A 15,057-nucleotide genomic window follows, 5' to 3' on the forward strand; every position below is an offset into this window, starting at 1 on the left:
TGTGTTCTGCAGAAATGATGAGAAGTTGTTAGCAATTAAATTGCCCAGTACACCACAAAGGGAATTACTCTGGATTCCCCTCTGACTGAAGAGCTGTAAGGCTTTGTGCAGCTTCCTAAAAATCTTGCCAGGACAGAGTGAAAGGAAAACAGTGTGGTGGGGCTTTCGGTATGAGATTCAACTGCTGCAACTGTAGTAGAATAAACATAGGAAAAAGGCAGAAAAATCATCTTGCCAGTGCACGTATGGATAGAATAACGTATTATTACACCTACAGAAGGAGGGTGAATTTGGCACTCAATATACCAAAGGAACAACATAATTTATTTCTGCTGAAAAGCAGTTTTAAAATTTCAAGGCAGCCGGAATGAATGACACACGAAGCCACCGGGAGGCAGTATTGTCACTTTGCAAGTACCTTATCAGAGTCCTTTTCCTTCTGCTGCCTGCCCTCGGTCCTAACAGTGGGGAGCACAGCGTAACGGCATTATCTGCAGGTCAACTCCCAAACAAGAACATCAAAGTGCAGAAAACACACCATGTATAGATATTTACAGGCTGATGCATTTGTACCTACCTTGAGTAATACTGAAAATATTTGGAATAAAAAGTGACGAAAGCAGAGCTCATACTGAACGAACCAGGACTTTAGGTGTTTAAGGAAGAGCTTCTTTGTACAGCAGAAATTATCGCATTTCTACAGAGTCCACATTCCTCTTTCAAAGTTGCAAACTGAAACGCAAAGGAAGAAACCGAAAGTGGTGATTGAGTATGACTCTTCTCTCACATGACAAAAGCCCTTAAATTTGTGTCGTATTAATTTTCCACTGTATCAACCCCTTTGATTATAACCTTGCAAGAAGTAATAAAGCTATGTGTGTGGCACATTTTAGAGATGAAAATCAGAAGCCAGAGAAGTCTAGGAGACATGCTGTTCTTATACGGTGTCTCATCACAACACCAAGTTTAGAAAGTCCAGCTTTTTGCTTCCAGATACAACTAAATAAAATCAGTTTTGTCATGTCATAAATAATCCTTCTGCAGCTTGAAGAATCTTGTAGGTCTTTTTCCTTCCTACGTTCCATAATTATGAAGGCGCCTAATCAAAAAATGTGACCCTCACTCACATAGTGCCACAGCCAGAGCAGACTTTACTTGTTGTTCTTGTCTTACGTATGTATTCTATTTTGAAAGCTGCTGTAAATTTGGGGAAAAAAAATATGGCAATATTTAGCATTTTTGTTGCTGTATAATGAAAATCACATATGAAAACTATTATTTCAAAGAATGCTTTATGATCTTTATTGGTCCATACATATATAAGAGTTTAGTCCCTGAAGCTGGCCATGCCTATAATATATTCTTTGTCTGCTACTCGGGATATTTCATATTCAGGATATTTGCTGTTTTTCACATACAGCTCTAATTATTGTTGATAAATGTGCCACCACCTTCCTTGACTGTCCAGCAACAATTAACTCAGAAAGATATGCTCATAGCATGAAGTCGAGAAAAATGCATAGTGTAAAGAACCAAAAGTGGACAATTTTAAGGCATGCTGTACTTTGAATTATTTAGCTCTCAACACGGAATACATTGGGAGAAATATAACACTCCTCTTTAGTGTAGAGGCTTTAACGTTAAAGTGAGTCTCAAAGGCTAACCCTCGGGAGTATCAGACATGATGCCTGGCATATTTGTCTACGCCAAGAGCTCGCGTGCAGGCAGGTGCAAAGAGCTTTAATTTTGCTTCCACTCCAAGCTAGCAAAGTGCATGTCACCTCCAGGCCTGCATAGCTGCAACTGCGTGAGGTGGCATCACCTGAGATGACGGAGACGGTCAATGACATTACATAGCTTTGCTTGCAGAACTTGCGTTTTGCCATGCCAGAACGTGGGGAGAGTTAGCACACGCCTGCCCGGCAGGGCGAGGATATGTCCAGGGCAGTTTGCTGTATGGGGTGCTAACCAAAACCTGACCCACCGCTCTGTCGTAGCTTCTCTTTGGCCAATTTTCTGTACTCTGGATACTCATCTGTAAAAGATTTCTCTAATTACCAGACTATCATGAAGATAAATCAGTTAATGACTGCCATGCACTCTGATACCTCTGTAATGAGGCTCATGCAATATACTTCTGAGAACTGTCTCCGAACTATCTTCCGGAAAAGTGCCGCAGAGCTGGACAGGCAGGGCGTACGTGCCTCGGGGAGCAGAATACCCAACAGCTTCAGGAAAAGGAAAAAAAAAAAAAAAAACCCTGCTCATTTACTGTATTTATTTATTTTATAATAAAAAAAAAAAAAAAGACCGGTTTAGTCATTACCGGTATTATACAGAAAGTTCCTTCTAAAAAGTTGCCTGTTCCCACCTTGATGCCAGAGGTAACCTCCAAACAGGAAACAGTTTCACGGATTTTATTACGCATCTTTTTCGCCCAGCCTCAGACTCCCGGGGTTACAGACCTAGACCAACCTGGCTGTCTTGAACCAGCTGCACCTGGTACGTAGCTCAGCGGAGAACACCCGGCAGATTATATTTCCAGGGCTGCCGTGACAAATTAAAGCATCTAGGGGAGACAAACTATGCCAAATCCAGAGAAACCCTGGGTCTGTCCAAATGAAACACCTATCGTCATTATTGGCAGCATGAATTTGTACGGGGCTAATGAGTATTCTCAGCTCTTTTTTTGCCCCAAAGAACAACACTGTTTCTGCTAAAGTTGGTGGGAGTGGAATACTATAAACTACCATTGATTCGTTGGAAATTACGATCCTCAGGAGGCTGTACAGCATGATAATAGCAATTCATAACTTAGAGATATTTTGTAAAATGTTATGACCTCATAGGAGCTTTCATTTTTATGAATTTTATTTCATTATTATGATTTTTTTTCAAGAAATAAGCATGACGATATCTGTCCTTCACAGTGAAGTTTTTGCACCAATGAATGAAGAAAATCAGATGCATAGTTCCTGATCAAAACTAACTAAACTTAAACCAAACTAAACTTGCATCAAAACTAACTAGCGCTTCACTTGCTTTTACCAAGGTACAGAAACATAATTATTTCCATATAAAAGTAAGATGAGAAAAGATACGCTTAGTCACCCTTACTGTCTGGAATTATCTGTCTTTTTTTTTTTCTTTTAGTTTTGCTGATGTGGCAACTGTGGAGCCAAATGTGGTCTTGGAGCACATTTGTTACAAAATTCACTCTCTGGAGAGTTATTGGATTTATATGCTTTTTATAGAAAAGGGCAACAGAACAAAAAAAAAAAACTTATGATGAAAACTAGAATGCATGAATAGACCTTCTACCCGGTTTTGTACGATAAATCATGCACGTGAATAGTTTCAACTGAGGAAGGACAATGCAAGAATGATGAAGAAATATGGTTGACTCTCAATCCTGAAACGACAATATCCCTTTGTCCTATAGACACTCTTGAAATGCACATACGCATGCAGATAGACCTACAGAGTTTTGCTTGCTTCTCACAGGAAATTGATAAACGGGGAAAGGTTTCCCAGGGGGTTCCCTTGGTTTAGCAAAAACAGAAGGACTTTTCAGTACATTGCTTTTTACTCATGTATTACTTCAAACGAAATGACTTATGTACAGAGATGTCAGTTTGCGTGCTGTGGACTTTCTGTTGCAATAACTGGGGCTCTGAGGACTTGTCTGAGTGCCTTGCCTGTTAATTTTTTTTTTTTTTTTAATATAAATGCTTATCTAAACCCTATCATTTTGCTTTCAACGCCCCCCTTCCCTGTCGAAGGCATATTATTAATTTGGAGATCTGGAGATACAGCGTGTGTAGCTGTCCTTCTACTCCACAGTCTTATGCAACCACATCTGTAAAGTGAATGCAAGAGGAATATAATTACATTACTGCAAGACTGCTTGTAAGACTTGTCACATTATTTATATACTTATGGAAAGGATTCTTTGGGTAGTTAAGCTTTTTACTATTAAATTGGCTGTAGGATTTATAAACACTCATGCACAATTTAAAAAAGTGTTTTCTAAAAAAACAACCTGAGGATGTTTGTTATGGTAACTCCTTTCTGTATATAAATGTGGCCAACTTTTTCAAGCAAGTGCAGTTCTACCTTCTTTCCCCAGTAGGTCAAAGCACGAAATGCATCAGGATCCAGGTGAGCAAAATCCAGGATGTAGGGAGAGCACTGCTCAGCTCCACCTGGGCAACCAATGGCAGCACACAGTAGGAAAAACGCTGCCAGTAGGTGCTTGTAACTGATTTCTTTATTGAAAAAAACCGCAGCAGCAGTATCTACCATTGTAACAGCCCAGTGGCTGCAATACTTAGCTGGGAATTGTTGAGAACAGGCTTGTGTGCTTTGGGAAGAGTCACCTCTCCCACAAAGCTGCTCTGGCCAGTTAGCGATTTATACTTTCCCATGCTCTCTCCTCCTACCCGCATCAATCTTTCACCCCTTTCTGCACGGGGGAACACTCTGAACGTGCCTATAGGCACTACATTGTGCATTCAACAGTCAATGGATAAAAATAATAATAGCCTTAAGGGCACGAGGGAGACTCCAGGACTCCTTACTCTTAAGTCAGCGTATTAGGCACTAGGGTGCAAAAGCATTTCTGGTTAAGCGTTGAAACCAGTAGGTTATTTTTGTAAATGAAGGGCATTGTGTTCTTTTTAGCACACGATTTTTTTCATTCTTTCAAGTTTGGCATTTTCTGTAAGGAACGGGTTCTGGCTCCGGAGGCCGTGTAGCATCTCCCTTGCAGAACTCACTGTGGTGCTTAAATTGCAGAGAAAGAACACATACACACAAAAAACAGATTTCCCCCGCGCTCAGAATTTTCCACTGGTTAATGCTAAGGTGCTCCCTGCTGAGTCGGACGGTCTCTGGATTGTTTCCCTGCGGGAATCAATTCTCCCCACTGCATTGCATAGAAAAGCACATGGTAGGCTTTGGTTTCTACCTTCCGGACTAGCTGCCTAAAAATAACCATTTCAAAACAAACAAACAAACAAAAAGGTTCTTTATTCATCTGTCCTTAGTGTGTTGTGAGACAATTTTACTTTAAGTCATTAGTCCTGAATAAATTCTTCTTCACTGAAGTATTGACAGAGAAAACAGCTAAGCAGAGACGCTGTTCGTGTAGGATATTTTTGCTCAAAAGAAGTGGACTCTATAATACTCTACAGACTTACACAGTCATGAAAAAGTGAGAAGATGCAGAAGGCTCATTTAGGCTATCATTTCTGCAACTCTCTAGCTCCATTATGAATGTATTAATTAGAGGCCATAATAGCATGGCCTCTGTGTCCGTTTGAAGTTAAGCACCTGCATAAGCTTTGGCACAGTGGGGTCATAGCAATTAGTAGTTATATTGGTAGCTGTTTTCATCTGCTCTCACGCACTCATGCTTTCTATACTATAAAGAGGTTAACTGTGCTTCATATACAAAATTTAAGCTACACGTTTCTGTTGATTGCGTGCAAAATCACAGAATAGCTGAGGGTTGGAAGGAACCTCTCGGGATGATCCAGTCCAACCCACTTGCTCAAGCAGGGTCACTTAGAGCAGGTTGCCCAGGACCACAGATCCTTTTAGGAAACAAATAACGTAAAATCAAACAAAACTGTCCTACATTATATTCATAAAAAGCATCTGGCTAACCTTTATCAGAATTTTAAGACCCAGACATCAAATAGCATTGCAGACTTATTCTCAGCTCAAGGTTTTGCAGGTATTTGCAAATAAAAGACCAAAAAAAAAATTAATATATGCTTTACCTTATCTCAGCTTAAGCCACTGTGGCACATTTATGCTTGTCTACCCACCCTCCCCGGGATAAAAAAAAAAAAAGGGCAGAGAGAGAACAAACTTTCCTAAAAATGTCCTGAATATTGGAAATGTTAAATGACGTACAGGAAGTACCTTGAGGTATATTGAAAGTTTTAGTTTTGGGGCTTTAAAAAGTCTTAAAATGCACATAGGGCTTGTTACTATGAGCTGCTAGTCTTCCACATTTTTAATGCATTTGAATGTCTATTTGTTTCCGATTTCTAATAATTACAGCTTTCTTGGTGCATTAGTTGTAAGATTATGAAGGATCAGAAAGGGATTCAGAATTCTAGAGCTCTTTTTTTTCTCCCCTCAATTAATTTGGAGAAAGATGTATGTTACAAATATCACCAGCTGTGTGAGTCTTTAGGGGGTTGTGTTTTTTGAGGATGGAGGTTGATGGCTTTTTTAAAAAAGTTAGGTTACAAGTTACTCCAGTAAAGACTCCTGCTATATCAGTAGATATGGGTGAAAGTAGATTGTATAAAATGATGTACAGGTTTTTTCTCTTCAATTAAAAAAAAAAAAACAAACAAATCCTCTAACAAAAGCTAAGTGCTCAGTCTAAGGAAGAAAAAACTAGCTGCAATAAAGATTATATGAATGTTAAATTAGTTTATAATGTAGTTCTTCATTTTCTTCCTGTGTCTCATATGTGATTCTGCAAATACATGTTGAATGCAATTCTATGTTTTTGAAATGAAGATACGGATGAAATTTTCTCATTTTTATTAACAATAACTTAAATAGTTGAAAACTTCCATCTCCTTAAGGATACAAATACTGGTGCTTGCTGTCACAGAATAGCCATAGGGAGGAACTGCCATGAGTCCAGACCTTGCAAGCTATTTGATAGGGATGAACCCTCTTTTAAGATTAGGGTCACAGATAGCGTGTACAGGCTTGGGTTTCCTTCATTAGAAGGAAGCAACCTATTCATTCCTCAAATTACAGGAATTTGCTTTTCTCATCCGATATCAAGTTCGCTTAAGCCTTTGTAAGTTTGCAATAGAAAAGAAAAAACTAGACAAGCACCCTTCTCTTGATTTCCTTCCATCTCTTTCATTGAATGGATTAAAGATCGTCTGTCTTACCATTACTGCAATAGTAGTACTCTCCACATCTATTTTTAAATGGATTTTTCCGAGTCCTTTCCATCTGGAGCAATTTTAAGACCAACTATTGTTTCTGAAGCTCAACCATCCCATAGTGCAGTGCACAGTAATCTGACTAAAATGACTGAAATATTACAATTTTAATCATGAAGAATTTATTCAGAATTTATTCTTCAAAAGCCCATAACTGTGATTTTAACCTTTCCCAAGTGCTGTCCTTTGGCCTTTATGTTTATTGAGACAGGGAAGGCCATCAGTCTGCGGCAATTTTATTGCTGTTGGTTTTAAATAAGAAATAGATAAAGCATTAATCTTTTAGGCTAAAAAGTATTTAACTGGGAGTGTCACAAGTATGGTTTTTGTAACTACGGTTGTGAAAGAGTGACGTCTATTAGAAGAACAGTGTGGAAAGCATCTGGACTCTTCCTGCGTGCAATGTACTCATTCTATGTATAAATAGATGTGATCTTGTCAATTAGGCATCTTCTATGAGCACTGAGTTAACTTGAAGAAGAACTTATATCATGGAAGATGGAACAGTGTGTGCGGTGGCAAAGTTAGGCATTTATCTAACATGCTTGATATAAAAATAATTATTAATAGTAATAAAAATTAGGTACTTGCACAGAGGCATGTCCTTAGAGACGAATGCAATTTTTCACATTCTTTAGGAATGGGTGAATATCAATGACCAGACGCAGGATGAATAAACTACCTCTGCAGGTAGAACAAGTGGGATTAATATTATATATGCTGTCTTACAGCTTCAGGGTAAAAGCTCAAGTCCTGCAGTGAGCCTTATCCTGGTGCACTTGCATCCTGTAACAATTTAATCAAAGGGATGTTTGTAGGTACAAGGAAAGATCTCTTACTTGGAGTACTGTGAGTGTAAGGGTGTTCAGGCAAGGCAGTTTGGTGGTTATTAGTGCCCCCCCCCGGACTCTTTCCTTAGGCAAACGGTTGGATTGTAGGGACTGGTTTTTTTACAGTTCTATATCCTGCAGCTCACTTAAGACTGTGTTGTCAAGAAAAACTCATGCTGTTTTCTTTTTTCGTGCATGTGGAAGACAACAGCAACTGCCAAAGCATTTTTTTACAAAGCCACAGTTGACCACTGGCCTGTTGCGTTAAGGAGACGTGAATCTCCTTATTGGTCTCAATATGGAGAGGGGAAAAAAAAAGGTAGGACTTCAGTGAAGCCATAGCTAAATACCGTAAATCTTGAAGTGAAAGCATATGTCTCTTTCACACATCCCCACTTTTATGCTTCAATTTGTCCCAGCCTACCTGAAGTACTTGCACTCAAATTAGATCCATTAGTGGTATAAAAGTATAGCTGCTTGATTTATGTGCCGTAAAAAAATGAAACAGAAATGTAGCTGGCTATATTTAGGATTGGATATTTGTAGGATTGCTTCCTAATCTGCTGTGGAAATCTTATGTAGTGTATAACACAAGATCACGTTATTATGCTTATAGCTATAATGTAGACAACCATGAAGTAAAATAAGTATGGAATAATTAAAAACCTGATTACATATGTCATTCAGAGAATTGCATTTGTTTTATAACACTATTAAGAATAAGGCACATTTGCGTAATACATTCTGTTTGTGGAAAAACAGATATACAATGAGATAATTTTAACTGCACATTATAACATGTGAAGAAAATATCTGCGGCAAAGCACCAGGAAAAAAAAAAAAAAAATCACAGTATGAATGAAAGACCCATTTGGGATTGTTATGCAATTTGGGGGACTTGCTGCAACAGCAAAGCTGAAATTTAGGATGAATGCATCAATTACTAACTACTAATGCTATAAAGATACCCTTAGCTTCTCAAGGTAATTTAAAAGACCCATTTACATCCTATTTTTTCAAGCGTTGCACTTTTATTTGAACTGTATAAGAGGTAAACTCTTCCAAAGTCAATAAAACTTAACAGCTTCCTTAAGAAAACGGAGATTGTTTCCTTGGAAAGTATCATGTTCTAATTCTCTGGTAATTGAAACAAAACAAAACAAAACAAAACAAAACAAAACAAAAACGATCTAGAGGCTTGTGAATAATACCCAGCATTTAGGTTTTAGCCCACTGATGTGTAATTTTTAAGGAAATCTTCCCTTGGGTAGATTTTAAGCATTTTTCAATACTTTCTAAGCATTTCTTACTCAAGCTGACATTTCTGAATGTTCACTGCTAAAATAGTAAGATATTCCGTCGATAAAATTCAAATTATTGATTTTTAGTAACTAGTTTTTCTTTTCAAAGAAACAGATTTCCCATTTCAAGTCACAGAATTGTGTTATTATCCAAAAGTATTAAGGGAAATGATTGGGTGAGGGAGAAGTATTACACTTTAAATCTTTTTAGCAGGAAAGCAATGTGTCTTAACATTTTACTTTATACAGTGACGTATAATGGAATAGTCCTATTTCTCATGTTCTCTCATTTTGCAAAAACTTAATGTGTGGACAGAAGTACTATGATATTTGTGAACATATGGTCAGGACTATTGTTTCCCAGTTGAGTTCTAAATTAAAATCTGAAATCAGGTCATTCTCACCCACTGAATTCTCAGCCATACTTTGTCTGTAGAAACATGTTGTTGTTGTTGTTGTTGTTGTTGTTGTTATTATTTATATCGACATCTCTTTCTCTTCTCACAGACACATTTCCTTTTTACTAGCCCCAACGCAACAGCTCTTTCAACTCTTCTTACGTTGTTCTATGTGTTTTGTCTTGTTTCCCCGACACGTTTATGACTCTCAAAACTAGGACAACCTCTGGAATTGCTCTGTAAGTCCCAAAGGCCAGTCTCCTAATACATCCCTGCCAAACTGCACTCCCAGAGTGCTTTCCCATGAGATCTGTTAGTGTTCTGAGATTTCTTTTTTAAAATGTAACTAGATTTTAGACTTTTGTAGAATTTCTTTTCATGTTACACCATGAAAATCCCAATACTTTCTTTGCAAGTATACCCTCTCCGTCTGGACTTTTTAACTAGGCACTTAATAAAAGTTTCACCTCTTAAGATGTTGAGCCCATTATTTAACCCCTTTAAGCACTCCTAAGATTGCATGTAGTAAAGGATATTTAAGATAGCTGACAAGATACCACATTATAACTGTAAAACTGACAACAGGGTTGTGGTAACTGTAGTAATAACTTCCTCTTCCCCTCCCTGTTATCTCCATGTAATGCTACCTGATACTGTGACCACTCAACACTTGAACAATGCATGATACAAATAATTTCTCTCTTACAGTCAGCCAGTTAAAGTGGAGGATGAATTCCCATAAAGAATTTCAATTCAGAATTTAAATTCACTTAAATTCAGGCTAACTTATCTTAAATAGAGAAATAAATGCATAATATAATATTATATATTTATATAATCAAGATAAAATATGGAAATATTTCAAAGAATTCAAGACTGACTATTCCCATGTGATATCCATGTTTCAGAGCACTTACTTTAAATTTCAGCTCACATCTAATATAAAAGTAAGTCTATAAATGAAATCAGACTGGTCCTAAAATGGAAATCATCTGGTCTATATAATGTCCACATCAAGAAATGCTACAGGTAAAGAGATAAGACTTGGTTTGTTTCATGCAAAAAAAAAAAAAAAAAAAAAAAAAAAAGGAGACAATTAATTTTCAGTAAGGAAACGTTTTATTTCAAAATGTAAGACCAAAACACGATTTGCTATGATCATAATTGCATTGTAACTACTGAATTTTAACATGTGGATTTAAAGAGCGATTTTCTTGTGAGATAAACATCATAGGATCTGATACAACTGTGCCTCAACCACCATTTAGGATCTTTCCTTTTCTATTACTAATAAGTTACAAGATACCCACGACTCAAACTTTTTCCAAAAATACCCAAATCAACATTTCATTGTGGACCTAGTACTAAGAGGTGGCTTGAGAGCACTGTGCCTCAGAGAGCTGAACTACTTTGTGTTAAAAGTGCAAATGCCATTATTTGTAGCTAGACATAAAAACACGCTAGCCTGTTCAGCAACTGCAAGTGAGCTGGGAAAATCTCTGATGGCAACTGTTTAATGATTCTGTTTCTGTCCTTTATCTCTCTGAAACACAAAAGATACCAAAAACATAAAACACCAAGAACACTTTGTGCTGCTTGATCCTTCACTTACAGGATACACGCCTAACAGAGTGGAAGCACTTACGAAATCAGTGTTTCGCTTGCTGATTTGCCTGTGTGCTTTGTGCAGGAGCTGAACTCATGCTGTCTTTCACGGCAAGTTCATCTTCTTTTGTTTGCTGCCTGTAGGAGCAGAAGGAGCACGCTCCCAGTCCAGGACAGCACTTTACCTTCCAGTTGTTCCTTTGGGTCTCTCCTACAACTGCTGTTTTGCTTCATAGTCTCAATTCAGATAGGCAGACTCCTGAGGGTCACTGACAAGCCTCATTCTTTTTATGTATATATTGGTCTCGTCATATTCTGCAAAGTTTTTGTGAAGTGGGCCTCGTACTAGTAAAGCTTCATTCTAGTAGAAGACAGACCAGTGCAGGTGAGCACCTGGACTAAAGAAAAATTGCCCTTTTACTGTTATCCCTCCTCCCTCTTATCAGAAGCTCAAGAAGTGCCTATTATACAGCTGTTTCATGATCACTGTACCTGAATTAACCATGTTTAAAAGCAAATGCAACAAACTACCATCACCAAACAGCCTCTATTGTAAAATATCTCTAGTTTAACTCTTTGTGGATCTGAGCAGCCTTAGCAATGGTTTATTCTGATACCCTATCAGAGGAAAAGAAATTAACTATGACTTTCATGCAGAATAGTGAAAGAAACGGATCTGGAAAGAAATATTGCAGAAAACAGTGGTAGATAGAAGATATTAATGAACAGATTCATTCAGGGTTTAGAGTGGATAATATTCTTCACCCTTTCCACAAAGTAATAAGGAAAAAGGTAGGGCTGTTTTCAAACAGCTGTTTTCAAGTCTCCAGTAAATTCATAGAAGCAGACAGAAAAACACAGGATCTTCGTTCTGAATTATTTGAGGCCTGTTTCTTTTTAAAGGAAAACATCACCATACAAAAAAAAAGTGTTTTGAGACATATCAAGGTCTTACTAAGACAACTGATAAGCGTATAACCCAGTTTTGGCTGATAAGGTTTTGGTAGATGGGAAAGACAGTTTGTGAGAGAGAGGCTTTTAATGGGATCCAATGGAAGGGAAAAAATTAGTACCAAACAATCTCGTAGTGAAAAAAAGCTCTCTTATGAACAAAAGAAAACATTCATTAGCACAAATCGTAATGTGCTAAAAGAGTTACAACCAGGAAGAAGATATGTGTAACAAAGATAAGGATGCAATGGATTTGGCACCACCCACATACAGAGTAATAAAAGAGGTATGTGGGAGGACCAGATGCATCAAGGTTTTTAGTACATGTCGATTGTCCAGTACTAGAGAAGACAGTCACAAAGCACACAGAGCAAACCGTTTTATAAGCATGTTACACAACAAAATAAAATAGTTAAGTGCATATAATTTGGCATAAGCTCCTAACAGAGGAATTTAGCAGTAATACCACACTCTTGTATAGCTACTCTCTACAGGATCAAGAAATGAGTAGCATGAAAGAAGAAATGAGGAAGTATTTATACCCATTTTAGTAGACAGAGAAGAAATTAATAAGGAAGTCAAATATGACATAAGAGAAAAAGAATATGCAAAAAGTCTTTACATCATGATGATACTAGTATCTTTTGCATCAGTATAACTACATGAAGTGAATGAGTATATAAAGTGTCACAATCTAGATTTTTAATAAATATATGTGCAAAGCCAATACTGGGACAGAAAGTTGTATAAATCATTGCACCTGATTTAAAATAAAATCAGGAAAAGAAATTTAATCGTAACGAAATACTTCATACTACAACAAAATAAAGTTCTTTGCTATCTATAGACACATCATGTAATCAATCGATACATGCATGTAACAGTTTCAGGACTACATGCATTAACGATAATGCCTAAAGAAGAGAAAAAACACTTTAGTTCACAGTGTATATGAGCACAATGAAAAAGGTGGTGAACTCACTGCAATATATTGACTAAATTATAGCACTAAAAACTGGAGAGACTGGTAGGATGCACTGCATTAGCTTTTAAGACCTAAACAGGACAATAAGAAGGAGTGCTAAAATTTACCTGCTAGAGAGGATGTAATCTGTGAGCTCTCCAGTTCTCACACATACCACATACTAGGTCTTCAACCTGGATACCAGGAGATCAGGGGAAGCAAAGATTAAAAACTCACTTTTCAACTCTCTGGAAGACAGTGGTTCAAAGAAATGCTTTTTGTGATGGCTGTTGCTCAAGAGATTTTTAAGGAAAGCTCAAGAAATCACAGAATCACACAATCTTTTAGGTTGGAAGGGACCTCTGGAGATCATCTAGTCCAACCTCCCTGCTCAAGCAGGGTCACCTAGAGCATATTGCCCAGGATCACATCCAGACGGGTTTTGAAGATCTCCAGCGAAGGAGACTCCACCACCTCTCTGGGCAACCTGTTCCAATGCTCTGTCACCCTCACAGTGAAGAAGGTTTTTCTCAGGTTCAGGTGGAACTTCCTGTGGTTCAGTTTGTGCCCGTTGCCTCTTGTCCTGTTGCTGGGCACCAGGGAGAAGATACTGGCCTCATCCTCTTGACACTCCCCCTTCACATACTTGTACACGTTGATGAGATCACCTCTCAGTCTTCTCTTCTCCAGGCTCAACAGGCCCAGCTCTCGCAGTCTTTCCTCATAGGAGAGATGCTCCAGTCCCCTCATCATCTTGGTAGCCCTCCGCTGGACTCTCTCCAGCAGTGCCATGTCTCTCTTGTCCTGGGGAGCCCAGCACTGGACACAGTCCTCCAGGGGAGGCCTCCCCAGGGCTGAGGAGAGGGGCAGGATCACCTCCCTCCACCTGCTGCCAACACTCTGCCTAATGCACCCTAGGATCCCATTGGCCTTCTTGGCCACAAGGACACACTGATGGCTCATGTTTAACTTGTTGTCCACCAGCACTCCCAGGTCCTTCTCGGCAGAGCTACTTTCCAACAGGTCAACCCCCAGCCTGTCCTGGTGCAGGGGGTTATTCCTGCCTAGGTGCAGGACCTTGCACTTGCCTTTGTTGAACTTCAGGAGGTTCCTCTCCGCCCACCTCTCCAGCCTGTCCAGGTCCCTCTGAAGGGCAGCACAGCCTGCTGGTGTGTCAGCCACTCCCCCCAGTTTCGTATCATCAGCAAACTTGCTGAGGGTGCACTCTGTCCCTTCCTCCAGGTCATCAATGACTACATTGAACAAGACTGGAGCCAGGACTGACCCCTGGGGGACACCACTAGCCACAGGCCTCCAACTCGACTCTGTGCCATTCACCACATTCACCCTCTGAGCTCGGCCATCCAGCCAGTTCTCAAGCCACCTCACTGTCCACTCGTCTAGCCCACACTTCCTGAGCTTACCTAGGAGGATGTGATGGGAGACAGTGTCAAAAGCCTTGCTGAAGTCCGGGTAGACAACATCCACTGCTCTCCCCTCATCTACCCAGCCAGTCACTCCATCAGAGAAGGCTATCAGGTTGGTCAAGCATGATTTCCCTTTGGGGAATCCATGCTGACTACTCCTGATCACCTTCTTGTCCTCCAGATGCTTAGTGATGACCTCCAGGAGGAGCTGTTCCATGACCTTTCCCGGGATGGAGGGGAGGCTGACAGGCCTGTAGCTCCCTGGCTCCTCCTTCTTGCCCTTTTTGAAGACTGGCGTGACATTGGCTTTCTTCCAGTCCTCAGGCACCTCTCCTGATCTCCAGGACCTTTCCAAGATGATGGAGAGTGGCCTAGCGATAACATCCGCCAGCTCCCTCAGCACTCGTGGGTGCATCCCATCGGGGCCCATGGATTTATGGATGTCAGTTTGGAAATACCAGAAGAACTCCTAGGAATTAGTTGTTGTTAATGTTATTCTAGTATACTGAAACTACAAAAAGGGCTGTGGCAAAATCCTAATGACAACAGGCAAAAGATACAAGAAAGATGCAATCTAAAACTCAGTCACAGTTAA

The 15,057-nt window shown here is 39.3% G+C and overlaps 1 long non-coding RNA gene across 4 annotated transcripts in view; it reads right to left on the reverse strand.

The window, feature by feature from the left end:
* LOC104144087 (uncharacterized) overlaps positions 1-15,057 on the reverse strand; it is a 37,486-nt gene that overhangs the window by 18,328 nt on the left and 4,101 nt on the right. For all 4 annotated transcript variants that reach the window (XR_011139345.1, XR_011139343.1, XR_011139344.1 and 1 more), the window contains one exon: positions 578-732. This is a non-coding gene — a long non-coding RNA (uncharacterized lncRNA). The remainder of the gene's footprint in view (positions 1-577; positions 733-15,057) is intronic.

This window comes from Struthio camelus, chromosome 2 (genome assembly GCF_040807025.1).
Source record: "Struthio camelus isolate bStrCam1 chromosome 2, bStrCam1.hap1, whole genome shotgun sequence".
Classification (NCBI taxonomy): Eukaryota; Metazoa; Chordata; class Aves; order Struthioniformes; family Struthionidae; genus Struthio; species Struthio camelus.